Raw genomic sequence first — 23,000 nt, forward strand, 5'->3', positions numbered from 1 at the left:
ACTCATATTTTGCCTCACACCAACATTTCTATAGTCAGTGCTTTGCAACTTTTCCTCTTCCTTCATTCCCTCACTCCACTTGAACCAAGTGTGATGTTTTCCAGCTCTGAGGCGAAACTTAACCTCTCACTTCTCTGATTCTGGTGGAGCTTTTAAACGTTTCCAATCAATGAAAAATCAACATTCATTCCAACAAATTCAATAACTCGACATTCCCTGACCGGGAATTGAACCAGGGTCGCGGCAGTGAGAGCGCCGAATCCTGACCACTAGACCACCAGGGAATCTGCACCAACAGTTTTTGATTTCGCTTATCTGCGCTGCATTTGCCTGTTGTTTTTCAGTTCAGATCTCCTTCACCACAAAACTGCCTGTTTAAGTTCAAGATAAACGACTTCTTCAGCCAATGAAAACAATGGTTGCTGTGATCTGGAACATGAAATTGACAGTGAGGTGAAATAGCCCCACAAGCTGCTCATGTATAACTTTCAATTTCCAAAACCCTCCACCCTATACGCTGTTGGTCCAATGGAATCGCCGATTCCCAGTCACTGGACATCAGGGAAACTACCAACAAGGCTTGACATTTGGATTATGGAGGCAACTTATGACATTTTCTTTTTCATTCCCGATCTCTTTCACCAGAGACAACTTTCTCCGACCAATTGGTCTGTTTGGGTTGAACACAAGTGACTTTTCCCCAATGAGAAGAACCATTGCTGATGGCTGGAACATGAAATCGGTACTTTTCTCATTTAAGACAGTTCTTAAAGCCTCCCCCTTTGACCGAGCTTTTAGACATCTGACCGAATATGTGTCTCAGTGTCACACTGTGATATATAATGCTCCTGGGGAATGTCTTATGACGTTTCATTCGGTAAAAGGCGCTGTTGTTGTAGGCTATATATAGAAAGTTTCAGTTTTTTATCTTTTTACTTTTAAAATCTTGCTGCTTGAAATAAAAAAAAACAACTAATTACTGCGGCTCCTGTGAAACTTACAAGGCTGTCATTCATCACTGAAAGCAACTGACACACATCTAATTCAAAACACTTTCACATCGCATCTCTTTCTGCTTCTGTCCCTGTTTGGCCTCCAGCTTCCTCTATCCGTCCAGCCCCCAGGTTAATTAGGTGCTTGATGCAGACACAGCCAGTTCGTGGGAATGGGTAAAATTCGTTGGTAAAGAGACACCTGGATCTCATCTTCCTGGTTCTCCCAGATACTGATTACAGGAATGTGCCTAGTGCCGATTATCCACAGTCACTCTCCCCTCCCAGTTGTTCAGCTTTGTAATTGATTTTCACACTGGGTTTCAATGTGAAGAAAGCAGAGCTGTGATAAGCTTTATATTGTTCAGCAGATGTACTGCAAGAAGATACATGACAGGCTGATGATAACAGTGCTCTTTGGACGTGGTGAGCTCCAGTGAAGGATTGGCACCATTAATGTGTCGCTCAGTTAGTCTCGTGACAAATCTCATGCTGGAAATGACAAGAAAATTCGCTGAATTTGTTCCTTGTTTTGGTTTCAAAAGAGCCGAATACAAGGTAAGAAAGTATATCTCACTCGAGTGGGTTATAAAATGGCAGAATGACCCGTGTTTTTGCTATAAAATTATAGAAAGTTACAGCACAGAAAGAGGCCATTCGGCCGGGTGTGCTGGTTTCAAAGAGCAGTAGTGATTGTTTGATCCATCAGGAGTGATATTTGTGCCGGTGCAAACAGTAGGCAGCGAAATTCGTTCTTCTCCCACCCATATTTTGCCTCACTCCAACATTTCTTCTGCCAGTGCTTTGCAACTTTTCCTCTTCTTTCATTCCCTCACTTCACTTGAACCAAGTGTGATGTTTTCCAGCTCTGAGGCGAAACTTAACCTCTCACTTCTCTGATTCTGGTGGAGCTTTTAAACGTTTCCAATCAATGAAAAATCAACACTCGTTCCCACAAATTCAATAACTCAACATTCCCTAACTGGGAATTGAACCCGAGCCGCGGCAGTGAAAGCACCGAATCCTGACCACCAGACCACCAAGGAAACTCTTTCGAGTTACCAACAGTCACAGATTGCAACTTCTTTCGAGTACAATCACAGTTCTTGGTTTTCTGGGAGTGGGACATGAACCCACAACCACTTTGATTCAAAGGCGAGGGTGCTATGAACTGAGCCACAGCTGACACCTCCAGATCACCATGGAAGCTGCACCAGCAGTTTTAGATTTGGCTTATCTGCGCTGCTTTTGCCTATAGTTTTTCAGTTCAGATCTCTTTCACCACAAAGCTGCCTGTTTAGGTTCAAGATAAACGATTTCTTCAGCCAATGAAAACAACGGTTTCTGTGATCTGGAACATGAAATTAACATTGAGGTGACCAAGTTTTTAGACATCTGACCGAATATGTGTCTCGGTGTCACACTTTGATATATAATGCTCCTGGGGAACGTCTTATGACGTTTCATTAGGTAAAAGGCGCTTTATAAATATAAGCTGTTGTTGTTGTAGGATATATATAGAAAGGTTCAGTCTTTTATGTTTTTACTTTTAAAATCTTGCTGCTTGAAAGAAAAAAAACACCGACTAATCACTGCGGCTCCTCTGAAACTTACAAGACTGTCATTGATCACTGAAAGCAACTGACACACATCAAATTTAAAACACTTTCATGTCGCATCTCATTCTGCTTCTGTCCCTGCCTCGCCTCCAGCTCCCTCTACCCGTCCAAACCCCAGGTTAATTAGCTGCAGAGACAGTCAGTTCGTGGGAATGGGTAAAACTCGTGGGTAAAGAGACACCTGGATCTCATTTTCCTGGTTCTCCCAGATACTGATTACAGGAATATGCACAGTGCCGATTATCCACAGTCTCTCTCCTCCCAGTTGTTCAGCTTTGAAACTGATTGTCACACTGGGTTTCAATGTGAAGAAAGCTGAGCTGTGATCGGCTTATATTGTTCAACAGATGTACTGCAAGAAGTTACATAACAGGCTGATGGGAGCAGTGCTCTTTGGACGCGGTGAGCTCCAGTGAAGGATTGGCACCATTAACGTGTCGCTCAATTAGTCTCAAATCTCGTGCTGGAACTGACAAGAAAACTCGCTGAATTTGCTCCGTGTTTAGGTTTCAAAAGAGCCGAATACAAGGTAGGAAAGCGCATCTCGCTCGAGTGGGTTATAAAATGGCAGAATGACCCGTGCTGTTGGGAAATATAAAATTATAGAAAGTTACAGCACAGAAAGAGGCCATTCGGCCGGGCGTGCTGGTTTCAAAGAGCAGTAGTGATTGGTTGATCCTTCAAGAAAGATATTTGTGTCAGTGCAAACAGTAGGCAGCAAATTTCGTACTTCTCCCACCCATATTTTGCCTCACACCAACATTTCTATAGTCAGTGCTTTGCACCCAGCCCTTCTCCTCTCCTCTTCCTTCATTCCCTTACCCCACTTGAACTAAGTGTGCTGTTTTCCAGCTCTGAGGAAAAACTTAAAACCACACTCCCCTGATTCTGGTGGAGTTTTAAACGTTTCCAATCAATGAATAACCAACACTCGTTCCAACAAATTGACATTCCCTGACCGGGAATCAAATGCGGGCCGCAGCGCTAAGAGCACCACATCCTAACCATGAGACCACCAGGGAAGCTGCACCAATAATTTTCGATTTGGCTTATCTACGCTGCTTTTGCCTATTGTTTTTCAGTTCAGATCTCTTTCACCACAAAACTGCCTGTTTAGGTTCAAGATAAACGACTTTGTCAGCCAATGAAAACAACGGTTGCTGTGAGCTTTCTAAGCTTATGTGATCCTTCTCAGTCTTTCATTCCCAATTTGGTGGGAAGAATGAGGAGAGACAGGATAAATTTCGGGGTTCCGGGGAAAAGGCCAGGTAATGGCCATGACAAGACGGGCAGAAAAACTGCTTTCTCTGCTGTAACCTTTATGATTTCATACAACTAATAATGGTATAGGAGCAATCTCTGTAGTCGTGGCCGAGTGGTTAAGGCGATGGATTAGAAATCCATTGGGGTTACCCTGCGCAGGTTCGAATCCTGCTGACTACGTTTCCTGTTATTTCTGACTTTGACTGCACGCAGACAGAACTGATTATCGTTTGAATCGAGGAAAAGAGATCCAAACACATCCGTGATTTCTTATGTCCATTCATTGTCAGCCTTCTGCAAATCTCCAGTCGGAAATGAAAAAAAAAAGAGCCAATTTGGTGACATGATTTCATCCTGGCATTTGCCTCTCCTTAAGCCCATGTCACTCTCGGTGTATATCTCTGTTTGTTCTTGTGTGTGGGTCAATGTGGTTTAGTTCCCCGAGGAGGTGAACACATTTTTACGAGCACAAACTGTATTCACATTCGTGGTGCAACTTCACATTACAATGTTACAGTGAAAAATATCAGGATGAAAGAGACAACAGGAGTCTGTCTTTTTCTATGTATGGAGTACAACAACAACTTATATTTATAAAGCTCCTTTTACCTCATGAAACGTCACAAGGCGTTCCCCAGGAGCATTGTATAACATAGTATGACGTTGAGCCTCATATTCGGTCAGATGACTAAAAGCTCTGTCAAAGGGGGAGGCTTTAAGAACTGTCTTAAAGGAGGAAAGTATCGATTTCATGTTCCAGCTAACAGCAATGGCTCTTCTCATTGGCTGAAGACGTCACTTGTGTTCAAACGACATAGACCATTTGGTCAAAGAAACTTGTCCCTGGAAAAAGGGATCTGGAAAGGGAAAATGCCACAAGCAGCCTCAATGTGTCAAACTGCTGTGTTAGTGGTTAGAATGCAGTAATTTTATCAGTACAGCCTGCGTTCGATTCCTGGTTAGGGATTTGAAACTTATTCCTCCTGGGCGAGCTGATCAAATCAATGTGATTGATTTGCTGGTTGTAAATAACACTGTAAAGCTCTGCTAGAAATGATGGAGTAAGAGTGTAAGTTTCACATCAGAGCTGGAAATGTCACAAGGGCAAAACTCGGGAATAAACCCAGAGTCGGAGTGAGGGAGTGAAAATAAAAGAGAAGGACTGTGGTAGGTTACAAAGCACTGACTATAGAGCTGGTGGTGCGAGGCATAATGTTATTCCTGTATTATCCATGTCACATGCATCTCTAATTTCCTGATTTATCCCATGCCCAACATTACCACTACAGTTTGGTGGCCTATAAACAACTCCCACCAATATTTGCTGCCTCTTGTTGTTTCTTAGCTCCACCCAAACTAATTCCACATCTTGATCCTTCAATCTGAGATCCTCTCTCACTAATGTACCGATCTCGTTCCTTATTAACAGCGCGACCCCACCTCGTTTTCCTTTTTGCCCATTCTTCCTAAATGACGAAAATCTTTGAATATTCAGATCAACCAATCACACTGCTCTTTGGAAGCAGCATACAGGGCCGAATGGCCTCTTTCGTTGCTGTAACTTTCTGTCATTTTATGTTTCCTAACACCACGGTTAAAATGAACTTTCTTATCTTCCATGTGATGCTTCGAATACAAGACAATAGGCAAATCTAGCGAGTTTACTTATCATTTCCAGCACAGAATTTGGAACCGGACTCGTTGAATGACAATTAAATGGTCTCAATCGTTAGATGCAGCTCACCGAGTCCAAACAGGCACAGTGAGCATCAGCCTGTTATGTACATTCTTGCTGTACATCTTCTGAGCTATAAGCTGATCACAGCTCCACTTTCTGCACATTGAAAGACAGTGTGAAAATATTCACAATTTCAAATCTTAACAAGGTGCATATTTGTGATTTTCTGTGTGTGTCAATGTGGTTCAGTTTGTCATTTTCACCACCCAATCATTATCCATGTTAGTTTTCCGGCTTCATATCAGCAAAAAAAAAGCAGTTAACAGGACATTTCTCTCTTTATTTTGAGTGGAGACTGCTCAGCAACTAAACTTCTGGATGTTACAAAGCGGAGGATGATTGATGTTTTCAGATGATCTTATTAAGTAACTGAGAATGCTGGAGGGGCCGAATGGCCAATTCCTGAACATTATTTTTTATATTGTAATTCAGTGTCAATGTTGGTGAAGACAATGTTTGTGTCTAATCTGAATGTGGTAGTGAGGCCGAGTGTGCTTAGCCTCTGGTTCAGGTTCCGATCTCTCTGGTGATTTGGGCTTTACTCCCACCGCTGTCAAACTTTCTGGTGCTTTGTTATAAGAGACGCTTCCAAAAGATTCTCTGTGCGGTGAAGGAGCAGCTGAGCTGTGCAGTGTTGTATTTCAGTTGGAAGAATGAGGAGAGACAGTGTAAATCCCAGGGTGACTGGGAAAAGGTGGGGCAATGGCACGGACTGGAAGACCTTCTTTCACTGGAACTCCCTGTATTCATTCTATTATTTTAAACAAACAACATGCAGCCTTTACCCAGTTGTCCTTGCCGAGTGGTTGAGGCGTTTTTCCACGTGGTTCCAATCCTGCCAATTCCCCTTCTTCTAATTCCTGAGTGACACAAACTGTCTGCAGAATAAATTATCGGTCAAATGAAAAAGAATACTACCCAAACACCCCCGTGTTTCTGACTTCAGTTCATCTGCAAATATTCACTACATTTGCAGTCTGAAATGGAACAATAATTGGCCAAGTTGGTGACATCCTTGCTTTCTGGGTGTTTGTCTCTCCTTCGGCCTCTGTCAGTCTCGTTCTTTGTGTCGGTGTGTGTTCCTCTGTGTGTGTCAATGCGGTTCAGTTCCCCGAGCGGAGGAACAAATATTCACCAACACAACCTTGATTAACATTGGTTGTGCAACTTCATATTAAAAATTCAAAGAGAAAAGTAACAGGATGAACGATGCAAGTGGAGTTTGCAATGTTTGGAAGGAGGTGCAGCAAAGAAGTGGAAGATGTGAATTATGTTATTGATGATTGAGAGGAATGCATTACAACCTTGTGGATTTTGTAGGTCGATTACCTTCCACAGTTTGAAATTCAGAACAAGCTGAGGCTCCAGGAGGAAACAACATTGATCTCCCTGAATTTTCACATAGGAAATAACGCGCGTGCATGCTCGGCTAGGTTGTGACAGAGACAGGGCGGGCAGAAGGTCCTCTTTGTCTGCTGTAACCATTCTATGACTTCATATAAATAATACAGGCTTACTGCCAACATCTGTAGTCGTGGCCGAGTGGTTAAGGCGATGGACTTGAAATCCATTGGGGTTACCCCGCGCAGGTTCAAATCCTGCCGACTGCGTTTTCTATTATTTCTGATTTTAACCATTGTAAATGGAATCGACATTTTCAGAACACCTGCAGTAGCAAAGATTGACCAGTGGGTGGCAGTGGAACCGTGATTGCTCACATCACATGAAGCAGACGCGGTCTCAATTATTACTGCATTTGGCACTGTCTCTGTTCATATTAACTTAGGGAGGTGTCAGCTGTGGCTCAGTTCATAGCACCCTCGCCTTTGAATCAGAGGGTTGTGGGTTCATGTCCCACTCCCGGAAACCAAGAACTGTGATTGTACTCGAAAAGAGTTGCAATCTGTGACTTTTGATAACTCGAAAGAGTTTCATATTAACTTAGACGACGTTTCTGTTTCTATTGCACTAGGACATGTCTCTGATCATATTAGAGAAGGTCATCTCTCAGTTCTTTCTGTAATTGGTTCAATCTCAGTTGTTAATATACTGGACTAGGGCCACAATACAGTTGGCACTATCTCAGTCATGACTGCACTGAAGCAGGTCTCGGCTAAAGTTACAATGAGCCATGCCCCAGTTGGCACTGCACTAGAGCTTGTCTGTGGTTATAGAAAACTAGAACATGTTTTTATTTGCATTTCACAAGACTCTGTCTCAGCTAGTACTCCAGTAGAACCTGCAACGTGTCTATCAAACTGGACCCTGACTCAGGTGATGCTGCACGAATACATTCCTCCATTCATATCACACAATTCCCTGTTTCTGTTGTTATTGTCCTAAACCATTACTCTCTTATTGCTGTACTGGTGCATGTCTCCGTTTTTATTGATCTCGTACCTTTGCCGGTATTTAATTCACCAGACACTGCGTCAGTTGATCTTAAAAAGAGCCCTGAATTATGTGAAGCTGCACTAGACCGTGTATCAGTTTTCTTAAACTGGATCCGGTCAGTGTTATTGCTACACTAGGCTGGTTCGTATTACACAAGATCCTGTCTCAATTATTACTGCACTCGGCACTGTCTCACTTATGTTTCACTAGGTCGCGGCGCTGCTTATAACACACTCAGTCATGTCTGCACTTATATTCCTCTAGACCGTATTTCAGAACAATTTACACTAGACTCTGTATCAGTCTGTATTACACTCGAGCTTGTCTGTCTTTTTAATTAAAATGGATCCTGTCTTTGTCTTTGTACCTCTGTCTCTGCTTCTATTCCACTCTCCCTTTCCCTGTTTTTACTCCACAAGATCATGTCTGTCTCTCTTACACTGGTGGCAGTCTCAGTTATTACGACTTAGACTCTCTCTGGGAAGCAATTACTTTGTGCCCTGTGCCTGAAATAATTGCCCTATTTCACTTGATGTTGAGTCAGGCCCTGTATCGGTAACTATTGCACTCAACCCATCTCCGCTATTACAGCAGTAGATCTTGTCTATGTTAATATAGCACTCGTCCCCACCCCTGTTATTCGTGCACTTGGTCACGTCTTTGCTTAAGTAACATTAGATTTTCTCTCTAGTAATGCTTCTGCTTAAATTGCACTAGGCCCTGTCTCAGTAATTACCACACTAGGCTCTGTCTCTGGTTTTACTACACTATTCTATGTCTCTATAAGGTGAACGTTGAGTTAGAAATGGGCCTCTGACTTTGGCCTAAAACTACAGGCTTTCACTGTTTGTTCCGCGCAGCTCCTAATATTCAGTTTCATTACAGCCAACAGTATTACATATGAGACATCACCTGTTCTGTGTGTCGGTTTGAAAAGAAATCATGCTGCGTCATTCCACAAAGATAAAAGATTTATCCTCACCAGAATGTTTCATTTTATTTTATTTTCTCTTATTCAAACTGGAACTACAGATCGTCAAATAACGTAAATATTCATTGATAGTATATTCTGTTGTGTGCTCTTCTTTAGAAATTCATGTCATACCAAACATTTCTTTGCTAAGAGGGGCACGTTTGTCACCACAATCACTTAATGTCAGTCATATCTCTATCTGAGACAGCGTCTCACTCACTGAAACGTATTGATTTCTATCTCTCAGATAAAAGCAAAATACTGCGGATGCTGGAAATCTGAAACAAAAACAAAAATACCTGGAAAAATCCAGCAGGCCTGACAGGATCTGCGGAGAGGAGCACAGTTGACGTTTCGAGTCCGTGTGACTCTTCTTCAGAACTAAGGAAATGGAGAAATGCGGTGAAATATATGCTGGTAGTGGGGGGTGGGGCAGGTTGAGCTGGATAGAGGGGCAGTGATAGGCGGACGCAAAGTAGAAATGTCATAGACAAAAGGACAAAGAGATGTTGACGGTGGTGATATTAGCTAAGAAATGTGCTAATAGGTGACATTAAGGGTAGAAATCAGGACGAGCAAGGTGGAGATAGCCCTAGTGGGGGTGGGGTGGGGTGAAGGGATCGAAATAGGCTAAAAAGTAGAGATAAAACAATGGATGGAAATACATTTCAAAATAATGGAAATAGGTGGGAAAAGAAAAACATATATAAATTGTTGGGAAAAAAGGGGGATCGGAAAGGGGGTGGAGATGGAGGAGAGAGTTCATGATCTAAAGTTTTTGAACTCAATATTCAGTCCGGAAGGCTGTAAAGTGCCGAGTCGGAAGATGAGGTGCTGTTCCTCCAGTTTGCGTTGAGCTTCATTGGAACAGTGCCGCAGGCCAAGGACGGACATGTGGACATGAGGGCAGGGTGGTGTGTTGAAATGGCAAGTGACAGGGAGGTCTGGGTCATGCTCGCGGACAGACCGAAGGTGTTCCGCAAAGCGGTCACCCAGTCTGCGTTTGGTCTCTCCAATGTAGAGGAAACCGCATTGGGAGCATCAAATGCAGTAGACTAAATTGAGGGAACTGCAAGTGAAATGCTGCTTCACTTGAAAGGAGTATTTTGGCCCTTGGACGGTGAGGAGAAGGGACGTAAAGTGGCAGGTGTTGCACCTTCTGCGGTTGCATGCGAAGTTGCCGTGGGAGGGGGTTGAGGTGTCGGGGGTGATGGAGGGGTGGACCAGGGTGTCACGGAGGGAATGATCCCTGCAGAATGCCGCCGGGGGTGGGGTGTGGTGGGGGGGCGGGTGCGGATGGTGGTGAAGGGAAGATGTGTTTGGTGGTGGCATCGTGCTGGAGTTGGTGGAAATGGTCGAGGATGATCCTTTGAATGCGGAAGCTGGTGGGGTGATAAGTGAGGACAAGGGGGACCCTATCATTTTTCTGGGAGGGAGAAGAAGGTGTGAGAAGGAATGCGTGGGAGATGGGCCGGACACGGTTGAGGGCCCTGTCAACCACTGTGGGTGGAAATCCTCGATTAAGGAAGAAGGAAGACATGTCAGAGGAACTGTTTTTGAATGTGGCATCATCAGAACAGATGCGACGGAGGCGAAGGAACTGAGAGAATGGGATGGAGTCCTTACAGGAAGTGGGGTGTGAGGAGCTGTAGTCGAGGTAGCTGTGAGAGTCGGTAGGCTTGTAATGGATATTGGTGGACAGTCTATCATCAGAAATTGAGACAGGGAATTGGTCAAGGAAGGGAAGGGAAGTGTCAGGAATGAACCATGTGAAAATGATGGAGGGTTGGATATTGGAAGCAAAATTAACAAATTTTTCCAAGTCCAGACGAGAGCATGAAGCAGCACCGAAGCAATCATCGATGTACCGGAGAAAGAGCTGTGGGAGGGGGCCGGAGTAGGACTGGAACAAGGAATGTTCCACATACCCCATAAAGAGACAAGCATAGCCGGTACCCATGCGGGTACCCATAGCCACACCTTTTATTTGGAGGAAGTGAGAGGAGTTTAAGGAGAAATGGCTCAGTGTGAGAACAAGTTCAGCCAGACGGAGGAGAGTAGTGGTGGATGGGCATTTTTCGGGCCTCTGTTCAAGGAAGAAGCGGAGAGCCCTCAGAGCATCCCAGTGGGGGATGGAGGTGTAGAGGGATTGGACGTCCATGGTGAAGAGGAGGCGGTTGGGGCCAGGGAACTAGAAATTGATGATATGATGTAGGGTGTCAGAGGAATCACGGATGTAGGTGGGAAGGGACTGGACAAGGGGAGAGAGAATGGAGTCAAGATAGCAAGAAATGAGTTCCATGGGGCAGGAACTGGCTGACACGATCGGTCTGCCGGGACAGTCCTGTTTGTGGATTTTGGGCAGGAGGTATAAGCGGGCCGTCCGAGGTTGGGAGACTATGAGGTTGGAAGCTGTGGAAGGAACGTCTCCAGAGGAGATGAGGTCAGTGACAGTCCTGGAAACAATGGCTTGATGTTCAGTGGTGGTGTCATGGTCCAGGGGCAGGTAGGAGGAAGTGTCTACGAGTTGACGCTCAGCCTCTGCGAGGTAGAGATCAGTGCGCCAGGCAACAACAGCACCACCCTTGTCAGCAGGTTTGATGACAATGTCAGGGTTGAACCTGAGAGAACCGTGTGCAGCAAGTTCAGAGAGAGACAGGTTAGAGTGGGTGAAAGGAACAGAGAAATTGAGATGATAGCTTCCCCGATGGTCAGGATTCGGCACTTTATCAGCATTAGCCTGGGTTCGATTCCCAATCAGGGAATGTAGATTTTTTTATCTTGTTAAAATGAGTATTAATTACTTATTGATGGAAACGATTTAACAACTCCACCAGAATCAGTGGGGTGATAGTTGAAGTTTCACCGCAGAGTTGGAAATGTCATATTTGGACAAGTCGAGAACAGAGACAGAAGTGGAGTGAAAGAAGGAGAAGAGAAGGGCAGGGTGCAAATCACTGACCACAGAGATGGTGGCGCCAGGAAAAATATGGGTGGGAGAAGGGCAAATTTTGCTGCCTACTGTTTGCTCTGACATAAATATCACCCCTGATGGATCAACCAATCACTACTGCTCTTTGACAGCAGCACGCCCGGCCGAATGGCCTCTTTCTGTGCTGCAACTTTCTATAATTTTATGTTTCCCAACAGCACGGGTCATTCTTCCATTTTATAACCCACTCGAGCGAGATGTACTTTCTTACCTTGTATTCGGCTCATTTGAAACCAAAACACATAGCAAATTCAGCGAGATTTCTTGTCATTTCCAGCATGAAATTTGTCAGGAGACTAATTGAACGACACATTAATGGTGCCAATCCTTCACTGGAGCTCACCGCGTCCAAAGAGCACTGTTATCATCTGCCTGTTATGTAACTTCTTGCAGTACATCTGCTGAACAATATAAGTTTATCACAGCTCTGCTTTCTTCACAGTGAAATCCAACGTGAAAATGTGAGCATTTTCAAAGCTGAACAACGGAGACAAGACTGGAAGGGAAGTGTGATTGTGGATAATCGGCACTGTGCACATTCCTGCAATCAGTACTTGGGCGAATCAGGAAGATCCTGGGGTCTCTGTAAGCTGCTATCTGTAAACCGATCACGTTCTGTTTTACGTGCGCACCATCTGACTGCGTTTGCATCAAGCAGCTAATTGACCTGGACGGGCAGAAACAGCTGGAGGCGAATATCTGTCCTGCACAAGTTGCACAGCTAATTCAACAACCCCGCCTTTTCTCCACAGCCATTTATATTTTATTGTCTCTCAGTATTACTGTTAAAGTGAAACACCACACACACCTGATTTAACTGTGAGCTGCCACTTTTCCGACCAATAGGACAATGTCAGCAGCAGTGGAAGTGGTATTTGAAACCAAGCTTCATTATTACTGCCCATCGCCTTGCCTAGCATTGCTACTCACATAGAACAGAATCAAAGCAGCAACAATACGTCATAAGGCCCCACAAGCCTCCTCCGTCATTTTATAAGATCATGGCGGATCCCCAACCTCAACACCAATTTCCCACCCGATCCCGATCGCCCTTCATTCCCTTAGAGTCCAAAAATCAGGAGAATTTTTGGATGTTTTTTCTTCCATTGATCCGAGAGTTCTGTGGACACCTGGTTGAAATCAGCAATAATAAGAAGCACAGTCGGTAAGATTGGAACTTTCCTGGGGAAATCCCAGTGGATTTTAACAGCATCGTTTTCACCACCCGGACACAATGATTGACCAAGGCCCCAATGCTTTCCACTCAATCATCAATAACATCATTCACAGCTTCCGCTTCTCAGATGCACCTCCTTCCAAACATTGTGATCCATTTTCCTCAGGATTTGTTCCTGGATTCAATATTTAGCCGCTTTGTGACCTCATTTTGAAAACAGATCCGCTTCAATATCCAACACAATTTGAATTGCAAATCTGAAGGACAATCAGTGGAAAACAAGTCACTCGGTAACACAAATCCCACGGTGCTCATTTTCAGATTCACAACAGTCAGCTTTTCAATAAAATGAAGGAATTTGACAGTGAAACGATTTAGAAAGTTTGGGTGACTTTTATTTGTGACTCACTCACTCGGGTATTCTGTAAATGCCGTTCCGAGGTTTTGTGACTGGGATATAATGTACCAGCGTTTTCCTGAGTCTGTGCTCGGTGTATTGGGAGGTTTGGTCCAGGTTGGAGTATCTTGCATCCCAGGGATGGGCAGTAACCCGCTGATTGAAGCTGCAGTCGCCGCTTTCTGCTGGCAGCGGGTGATTGGAGAGTGTGGGGCCGGAATATTGCTGCTTTGCTGCTTTTCCCTGTCTCACTCACCGTGGAGCTGAGGAAGAGGGAATAATTCATGGGTTTGTTTGAATCCAATAACTTCATAAATTTCCAGTGTGTTGGATATCAGTGCATGGTAGGTCTAAATGTTTTCTCATTATATTTGAAATGAATATTCGAAAAAAAGCCGCTTACTTTGGAGCTCACTGGATAATAGTGGAGCCGGCAACATTTCCGGGGTCTTGACATTCAGCTCAAGTAGCCAATGAACCGGGAACTGAGTGACAATGAATGCTGAAAAAAAGAGGAAATTTCACCCGTGCGTGGTCGCGAACCACCAACCTTTCGATTAACAGCCGAACGCGCTGACCAACTGCGCCACAGAGACCGATGGAGCCTCTAACCAGCGTGTCAGCGAGTTAAAGCTTCAGATTGCTGCGAACGGAATGACAATTGTTCTCTATCAGTTTTACTCTTCCAAAATAAAGGTTGGGACATTCATTGTGGATACATGGAAACAGTCTGATCCCACCCACTGCAGACACATCCCTGTCACCGGGAACCAGCTCTCCTACAACCGGAGCTGTCTCCCTTCGAGCCTTTCGGTGCCTTGACTGTTACCAAGTATACTGATTGTCCTGAAGCCGATATTAGGTTTGAATTCCTGATGTACAGTAACGAAAATCCTTTCAATGTCTCAGATCAGTTAATTTCATTGATAACATCAGAGTCAATGTTCCAGCGACTTAAAGAAGGGAAAGGTGCCTTGACTGTCTCTGGTCAGTCGGACAGTTCACCCTTCATTCTCCTCTGATTCCGGTTCCCAAAGAGCTTCTAAAGATTCACAAAGCTGGAGACTGGGTTTTCTGTTTTCGTTCCTTCTACATTTTCCCACCTGCTAACTGACAATACTTTCCAAAATCTCACCTCAATCCCTCAATGCAAGGCGCATCATGTCCAGGGATGAGGAAATTCAGTTTTGTGGAGAGATTATAGAGACCGGGATTGTTCTGTTTAGAGCAAAGACGTTTAAGTGGAGATTTCATGGAGCTGTTCAAAATGACGTGGGTGGGGGCAGTGGGGACGGGCGGCTTGATGGAGCAGATAGGGAGAAACTGTTTCCACTGACGGGGGTCAATAACCAGAGGACTGGGATTTAAAGATAGTTAAGGAAAGACAGACTTGCATTTATACAGCGCTTTTCCTGACCAGTGGATGTCTGAAACCACTTTCAAGCCAATTAAGCACTTTTTGAAATTAAAACAGAAAATACTGGAGAAACTCAGCAGGTTTCGCTTTCCACAGACACTGTCAGACCTGCTGAGTTCTACCTGCATTTAACGTTTTTATTTCAGATTTCCAGTATTTTGCTTTTATTGAAGTACTTACTGAAGGAGAGTCATTGTTTTCATGCGGGGAACACGGCTGCCAATCTCTGCTCAACAAACACCCAAAGCCAGGGACTTTACAATGCGCAGAGCTTATAATCTTGGTTGAAGGATAAACAGTGACCAGGACACATGACCATATCCTGCTTTCTTCAACAAACTTCAATCTGCAAATTCTGATGATGGTTCTGGTCAGTTTCGAACACGGCAACTTTTCACATGTTAGCTAAACATGATAACCACTGCCCTGCAGAAACAAGGGAGAGGAGAAAAGCTCAATAGGCCTCACTAAAATGTTAAGTGGTCACGTCATGCAGCAACACTTTGAGTCTTTATTTTGAAGAAATGGAACTCGGCTGCTCTCTTTGGGAATGTTGGGAGACAGACTGATCCAATAATGTCATCCTCAAAAGGCACAGCTCTACAAGAGGCCCATAGTATCGATGTCAGTTTTCCACAAAGAGCTTTTGAGTTAATCTCAATTTCTTTGTCTCTTTCCAAAACTATGATTTTTTTCTCCCTTTCAAGTCCTTGTCCAATTCCCTTTTGGAAACTCTGAGTTAAGAGAAACAATATTGAAAGAGGTGCAGGAGCTGCTGCCGTGTCCATGTTCAGTGTGTGAAAATTAACAAAGATTCCCTGACTCATTGAGGGTTGGACTCTGAATTCTTTTACAATTATTCAAATTTTTAAAATAGTTGATTTCAAATCGAATTTTCAGAAAACAAATGTCTATTCTGATCAATCATCTCCTCATTTTCCTCAGTCGATACCTTTTACCAACATTTCATTGAGCAAACACGCACAGTCACCACAGGAAAAAAAACACATCATTTGAAACACTGAAATAGTGAAACATTGAAATAATGAAGTTAGCAGTGGAGATGATTTCTGTATGTTACAAAGTGCAGGATAATCTGATTAACTGGCGGAGTTGGTTCGATTTTCCCAATGACCTATTCCTGCTCCTTTGCTTCTGTTCTATTTCGATGATAATACCAGTGAAGGGCATGAGATTAGGGTGGGGTGTTGAAATGGTAAACGACAGGAAGGTCTGGGTCATACTTGCAGACAGACCGAAGTTGTTCCACAAAGTGGTCACCCAGTCTGCGTTCGGTCTCTCCAATGGAGAGGAGACCGCATTGGGAGCAGCGAATGCAGTGGACCAAATTGAAGGGGGTGCAAGTGAAGCGCTGCTTCACCTGAAAGGAGTGTTTTGGCCCTTGGAAAGTAAGGAGGAAGGCCCCTAAAGAGCCAACTGTCAGTTGTTCTATGTTGTTCTTTCACAAAGTGCTGATCCTTGTTCTGCTATTCACACATTCTGCTTTCTTGCCTTTATGCCACAATCAGTATCTTTTTTCGCCCTTACCGCTGTCATTAACACTCCCTTTGTCTTGTGTCCCTGACTCCTTTGTCAACCCTTCCTGAGCCCCCACCTAACGCTGACCTTCCCACCTGCTCCAGCCAACCCCTCGTATAACAGTATAAACTGCATCACATTTCTGCTTCTCTTTCGCTCTGAAGAGTCACAAGGACTCGAGACATTGACTCTGTTTCTCTCTCCACAGATGCTGTCAGATGGTGAATTTTTCCAGCGTTTTCTGTTGTTAATACAGATTTCCAGCATCCACAGTATTTTAACTTATTAAATTGCTTCTTCTATATTGTTCTGCAGTCTCTCAGCTTTCCACATAATTTTGCCATCTCAGCTGAAGGTTACCCATAGGTTCCAGAAAGGATTGAACTCGCGCCCCCTGACTTACAAGACAAGTACGGTAACCACTGAGCTATGGAGTCACCTGTTAACTTAAGCTAACGGAAAATCGACCATATTCAGTAAAACGAGGTGGAGGCTGAAGTTCCAGATGGATGACATTTGATAGACCTGGAAATGTCTGAGAGGGAGAACAGGAAATTAAAAGATGCGACATGAAAGCGGCAGAATTTGATGTGTGTCAGTTACTTTCAGTGATGAATTTCTGCCGCGTGTCGCCTTGTCAGTTTCACAGGAGCCGCAGGGATGAGGTTGGTGACACCTGGTTAAAATGAGGAATGAGAACTGTAGTCAGCAGGATTCAAACCTACAGCGGGAGGGACCAATGGATTTGAAATCCATCACCTTAAACATTCAGCCACGACTAACAACAGCTTTCGAGCTCAAATGTGTTCTTGTCCAATCAGAAATGGCTGCAAAATAAGTCACTCGGCCCGTCGTGCCTGTGCTGGATCTCTGGAAGAACAACTCAACCAATTCCACACACCTGCCTTCCCCCCACAACAATTTATATTTGTGTTGACTCTCCGCGTTTTTCCAAACAAAATAAAGTTCACAACCCGCCCTATAGTAATCTAGAATCTCCTCTTATTCTCTGAAAGGGAATTCCTAAAGTTCCCCAAAGTGGCAATGTGACTTAAACTGTGGCAGCGCTGGGATTCGGATCCACCCCTCGAGGGACTGGAAGAAACCCAAGTCCAAATCTTCATGTTACTTGGTCGGGAAAACTTTGTTAATTAAGGGAAACTGTGCATGGATTCTGCAGAAACTCCTTCTTCAAAAGTGAATTAGACAGTTACTTGAAATAGAGAAAAATTAGTCTTATGGAGAGAGAGAATTATATTGAGACGAATTGGTTCCTCTTTAAAAAAGAAGCTGGCACAGAAGAGATGATCTAATGACCATCCAACCTGCTGTACCATTTGATGATGACATTGTTGATCAGTCTGTCTCCAGCATTCCTAATGAGAACAGCCGAATTCCATTTCTTCAAAACAAAGACCCAAAAATGCTATTGCGGAACTGCATTGTGGTCAGATGAACTTATCAGTGGAGTTTCTGTAGTGTAGTGGTTATCACGTTCGCCTTACACGCGAAAGGTCCCCGGTTCGAAACCGGGCAGAAACTTTACCGCAACTTTCACATTTAAGTAACAGGAAAAGCTGCGTTGCTCCTTCTTGTTGTTGAATATTAGCTGAATGCAGTGTCTCACAGCCGTATTGCACTTGCTTATCGCCTTATCTGTTGGAACTCGCCGGGTAACAGGAGAGTTGGCGATATCTGTCTTTTTTTGTTGTTTAATGATCCAATGACAATCCGGGACTGTGAGACAATGAATGCTGCTCCAGCTAACAGCAATCGCTGTTGTCATTGGCTGAAGAAGTCGGTTGTGTTCTAGAGAAACGTGTCATTTTGTCGGAGAAAAGTGTCTCTGTTGAAAGAGGTTTGAAATGAAAATAAAGGGCACAGAAAGCATGGATAAGCCGGGCTGTAAAGCTGCAAATCTGGGGGTCTAGTGGTTAGGGTTCGGCGCTTATAAATGTCATGAGAATGATTAATATAAATATGCATTACTTCTTGATTGAAAACTGAAAACGCATATCAGTTCCGCCTGAATCAGTGGAGTGAGAGCTGGAGTATTGCATCAGCGCCGGAAATGTCACCCGTGCAACAGGCCGCGAGCAAATACAGAGGTGAAGATAAGGAATGAGAGAAGCGCATGGCAGGCTGCAAATCACTGACTATAGAGACGGTGGTTCACGGCAAAATATAGCGGTAATAGGGGAGATTTCACTGTTTACACTGACACAAACCTCTCCCAGGTCTGGTTCCGAACCTTGTGCCAAATGACAAAAAAATTCTCACTGAATTTACTCAGTTCCATGACGTCAGAGGAGCTGAACACAAGGGAAGAAGGTGGATTTTGCTGGAATGGGTTGAAGATGATAGAATGACAGTGAAGGCAGCAGCAGTGGGGATGGAAATGAAACAATTATAGAAAGTTACTTTGAAAGGGTAGTTGTGATTGGTTGATCAAGAGTGATATTTTTGCCAGTTTGAACAGCAGGAAGATAAATCTGTCCCATTCCCACCCACATTTTGCACCATCATCCCTTTCGTCAGTTTCTGTCTCATGCCTTGTAACCTATCACAGTCCTTCCGTTTTGTCCTTTCACTCCCCTTCGCCTCTGGACTTGTTTTCCATCTGTTACATCTGTGACTTTTCCAACTCTGATGAAAGATCATCCAGCTGGAAGATTAACTCTCTTTCTCACTCCACAGACGCTGCCAGACCTGGTTTCATTTAATCAGGAATTTCTGTTCATTGTGACAGTTCACACAGTGGTAAAGAAAAGGTTTTCCTTGACCGGGAATTGCCAGTGAAAGCACCAAATCCTCAGCACTGAACAGTCACAACTTCCAGTGAAGCAGAGGGCAATTTTAACGCAGAAACAACCAAATCGATTTTTCACAAAGTGGGACGGAGAAAGACTCAGTTTGAGCGGTGATACTGCTGGAGCAATGGAGAGCTGGGGATCACCCATGGAAGCTGCAAAGTTTTCAGGAATAATGGCGCCTAGCGTGGGGCTCAAATACATGGCCCCGGAGTTTAGAGTTTCATGTTCTATCGATTGAGCTAACCGGACCAGCATTTAAAGCCGTTCATATTCCAAAATACAGGGATAGAAATCCTGATTTCCAGTTGGTGTCTCAGCTTCTTCTGAGTTTAACTCATGTGAATAAAGCTCGTGATGATAAAAATGTGTTCATCCCCTTAGGGAACTGAAGCACATTGACACAAACAGAGGATCACAAATAGACATTTACACTGAGAGTGACAGAGGCCGAAGGAGAGGCAAACACCAAGAAAGCAAGGGCGACACCAACTTGGCCAATTATTGTTCCTTTCCAGACTCCAAATTGAGTAAATGTTTGCAGCTGAACGGAAATGAAGAAACGCGGAAGGGAAGCACGTAAAGCACACGGGAGTGTTTGGAAGGTTTTTATTCAATTTAACCAATAACTAACCCTGGAGGCATCTAAAGGAAGATGTGCAGTCAGCCAGACTCAAACCTGCTTCAGGAGACCCCAATGGATTTCAAGCCCATCACTTGAAACACTTGGCCCCGACTACAGGCCTTATGGTGATTTTAATGTTGTTCATATAACATCCCAGAACGGTTCTAGCAGCGACAGAGAGCATTCGGCTCCACATCTTCCCGTCACCCTGCAATTTACACTGACTCTCCTTGTTCTTCCTACCAAAATGAAGATCTTAAAAGGACACCGACTTCGAGCCGATTCTGAGATGATGTGACTGAAAGGGCAACACACACAGGAGAATGGAGTCTAAGCCCAACCCCCTGAGACCGCTCGACCATGCTATCTCCACTCAATGCACACTAACCATTGCCTTGAGTGGTGTTTGCACTGAATTACAACATAACCAAGATAGTCCATTTTACCTCCCGAGCCCCTCATAGTATCATAATATCAGGTCCAAAGTTACCCCACAGATAGAGGCCATTCAGCCCGTGTCATAGCAACAAAGGGCTCAGGAACAGGATCAGGAATAGGCCATTCAGCCCTGTTCAATAAGGTCATGGCTGATCTGGTTGTGGGCTCAACTCCAATTTCCTGTCAGCCCGCCATAACCCTTGACTCCCTTATCTATCAAAAATCTGTCTAAGTCTGCCTTGAATAAATTCAACGACTCAGCCTCCAATGCTTTCTGAGGAAAATAATTCCACAGACTAACGACCCCCCGAGAGAGAAAAAAAACTTCTCATCTCCGTCTGAAAAGGGAGACCTCTTACTCTTCTGGAAACTAACTCGCCTGGTCCCACTACCTCGCCTTTTGCCCAGAGACCTGGATTTTCTGTCCAATCCTCTTTTGAAATCCACGATTGAATCTGCCTCCCCCATACTCTCAGGTAGTGCATTCCAGATCCTAACCACTCGCTGTGTCACAGAGAAACCCCTTTAGAATTATTGGCTTCGGGACAATCAGAATATTTGGTAACAGACAAAACACTGAAAGTTTCAAAGGGAGACGGCAACTGTTGTAGGAGAGCTGGTTCCCGGTGACATGGATGTGTCTGCAGTGGGTGGGATTGTTTCCATGTATCCACGATGAGTGTCCCAAATTTAATTTTGGGAGAATGAAACTGATAGAGAACAATTGTCATTCTGGTATCAGCAATCTGAAGCTTTAACTCACTTTAGGGTATCTCGAAGAGTCAACTTTCATCAGTCTCTGTTGCACAATTGATCAGTGCATTCAGCTGAGAACTGAAAAAAATCGGTGATTTGAGGCCACCCAGGGGTGAATCCGTTGTCGTTTTCTCCCCATCAACATTCATTACCACACAGGTCTGGCTGGCTCTGTGGCTCTGAAACCACAGGAAAATATCGCCCAACGCTCCAAGCTCGACTTTTACCCTCTGAGTTCCCACATCAATCTTCATTTCTGAACTTTCATTTCAAAGAATATTCTGAATATTCATTTTACAGAAAATAAACGATCATGTACCTCCATCTAGCCCAATAGAAATCTATGAAGTTATTGGATCAAACAAACGCATCAATTTTTCTCTCTTCCTCAGCTCCACAGTGAGTGAGACAGGGAAATGCAGCAATTATCCAGCCCAACACTCCCCAATCAGCCGCTGCCAGAAGAAACATTTTTTAAAAACTGTTATTATTTTGCTGAATTTTATTATGAGAAAGAGTGAAGAATCAGGGAGGTGGTGGCTTAGTTGTATTGTCACTGGGCTAGTAATCCAGAGACACAGGGTAATTCTTTGGGGGCCAGGGTTGGAATCCCACCTGGAATTGAAAGTCTAATGGTGACCATGGAACAATTGTCATAAGAACCCATCTGGTTCACTAATGTCCTTTAGGGAAGCAAGAATGACACCAACCTGGTTCTGTTTTTGTTCTATTTCCCAGTGCTAGTTTCATGACTGTTTTCGTGAATGAACGGAAATATGAAAACTCTCGAATGTTTGGTTGGATTAGATTCAATTTAACTGATAATTAACTCTGTAGACAGCGAGTTAAAAGCAGGGAAAATGGGAAGCGGAAAACCCCAATGGATTTTGACTCCAACGCCTTAACCACTCGGCCACGATGACTGGTCCTCTGCACAGTTTAATGTTGTTGGTATAAAATCATAAATGCCTACAGCAGAAAAGGAGTAAATTCGGCCCATCGTGTCCGTGTCGGGTCTCTGGAAGAGCAATTTAACTAATGTCATAATCCCACCTTTTTCCCACAGCAATTTATATCGATCCTGTCCCTCCTCGTCCTTCCTGTAAAAATGAAACACCGCATACATACCCCTAAATAAAATTTGAGCTGGCACATGTTCGACCTGCTGTTCAAACGGCTCATGTACAATTTGCAATTTCCAAAACCCACCAATCTCATCACTGCGGCTCCTGTGAAACTGACAACGGAACACACGGCAGAAATTCATCACTGAAAGTAACTTACACACGTCAAATTCTAAACGCTTCCATGCTGCAGCTGTTTCTGCTTCTATCCCTGCCTCGCCTCCGGCTCCCTGTGCCCGTTAAACTCCCAGGTCAATTAATTGCTTGATGCAGGCAAAGTCAGTTCACGAACCCAATTTTTCCCTGGAAAGCAGGGACAGGGAATGTAAGACACGAGGCTTTGAGTCGGGATGGGTTGACAGGAGCTCATTTTCCTGATTGTCTGAGATACTGATTACAGGAATATGCACAGTGTCAATTCTCCACAGCCAGACTCTCCTTCGAATCTTGTGCACCTTTGAAACTGTTAATATTTTCACACTGGATTTCAATGTGAAGAAAGCGGAGCTGGGGTGAGTTTATGTTGTTCAGTCGATGTACTGCAAGAAGGTACACAACAGGCTCATGATAAAAGTGCCTATTTTGAAAGGGATGCTCCATCTCCATATCATTATGTTTATCCAGAAGCCCTGTAAAAGGTGCAAGAAAGATTTACTGGAGTGATGCCAGAACTGAAAAGTTATAACATTCAAGAACGATTGAACAGGTTAAACATGTTTTCTCTGGAAAGCAAGGTGAGGGATGAC

The 23,000-nt window shown here is 44.0% G+C and overlaps 4 non-coding genes across 4 annotated transcripts; 3 read left to right on the plus strand and 1 right to left on the minus strand.

Annotated features, from left to right (window-relative positions):
- Window positions 1–212: 212 nt before the first annotated feature.
- trnae-cuc (transfer RNA glutamic acid (anticodon CUC)) lies at window positions 213–284 on the minus strand. The gene has a single exon. It is a non-coding gene; the product is annotated as a tRNA-Glu (tRNA).
- A 3,688-nt stretch (window positions 285–3,972) lies between these two features.
- On the plus strand, window positions 3,973–4,054 carry trnas-aga (transfer RNA serine (anticodon AGA)). The gene has a single exon. It is a non-coding gene; the product is annotated as a tRNA-Ser (tRNA).
- Window positions 4,055–7,140: 3,086 nt separating this feature from the next.
- Window positions 7,141–7,222, plus strand: trnas-uga (transfer RNA serine (anticodon UGA)). The gene has a single exon. It is a non-coding gene; the product is annotated as a tRNA-Ser (tRNA).
- A 10,748-nt stretch (window positions 7,223–17,970) lies between these two features.
- On the plus strand, window positions 17,971–18,043 carry trnav-uac (transfer RNA valine (anticodon UAC)). Its single transcript has one exon. It is a non-coding gene; the product is annotated as a tRNA-Val (tRNA).
- The last annotated feature ends 4,957 nt before the right edge of the window (window positions 18,044–23,000 follow it).

The sequence above is a fragment of the Cetorhinus maximus genome, chromosome 23, assembly GCF_964194155.1.
Source record: "Cetorhinus maximus chromosome 23, sCetMax3.hap1.1, whole genome shotgun sequence".
NCBI classification, from domain to species: domain Eukaryota; kingdom Metazoa; phylum Chordata; class Chondrichthyes; order Lamniformes; family Cetorhinidae; genus Cetorhinus; species Cetorhinus maximus.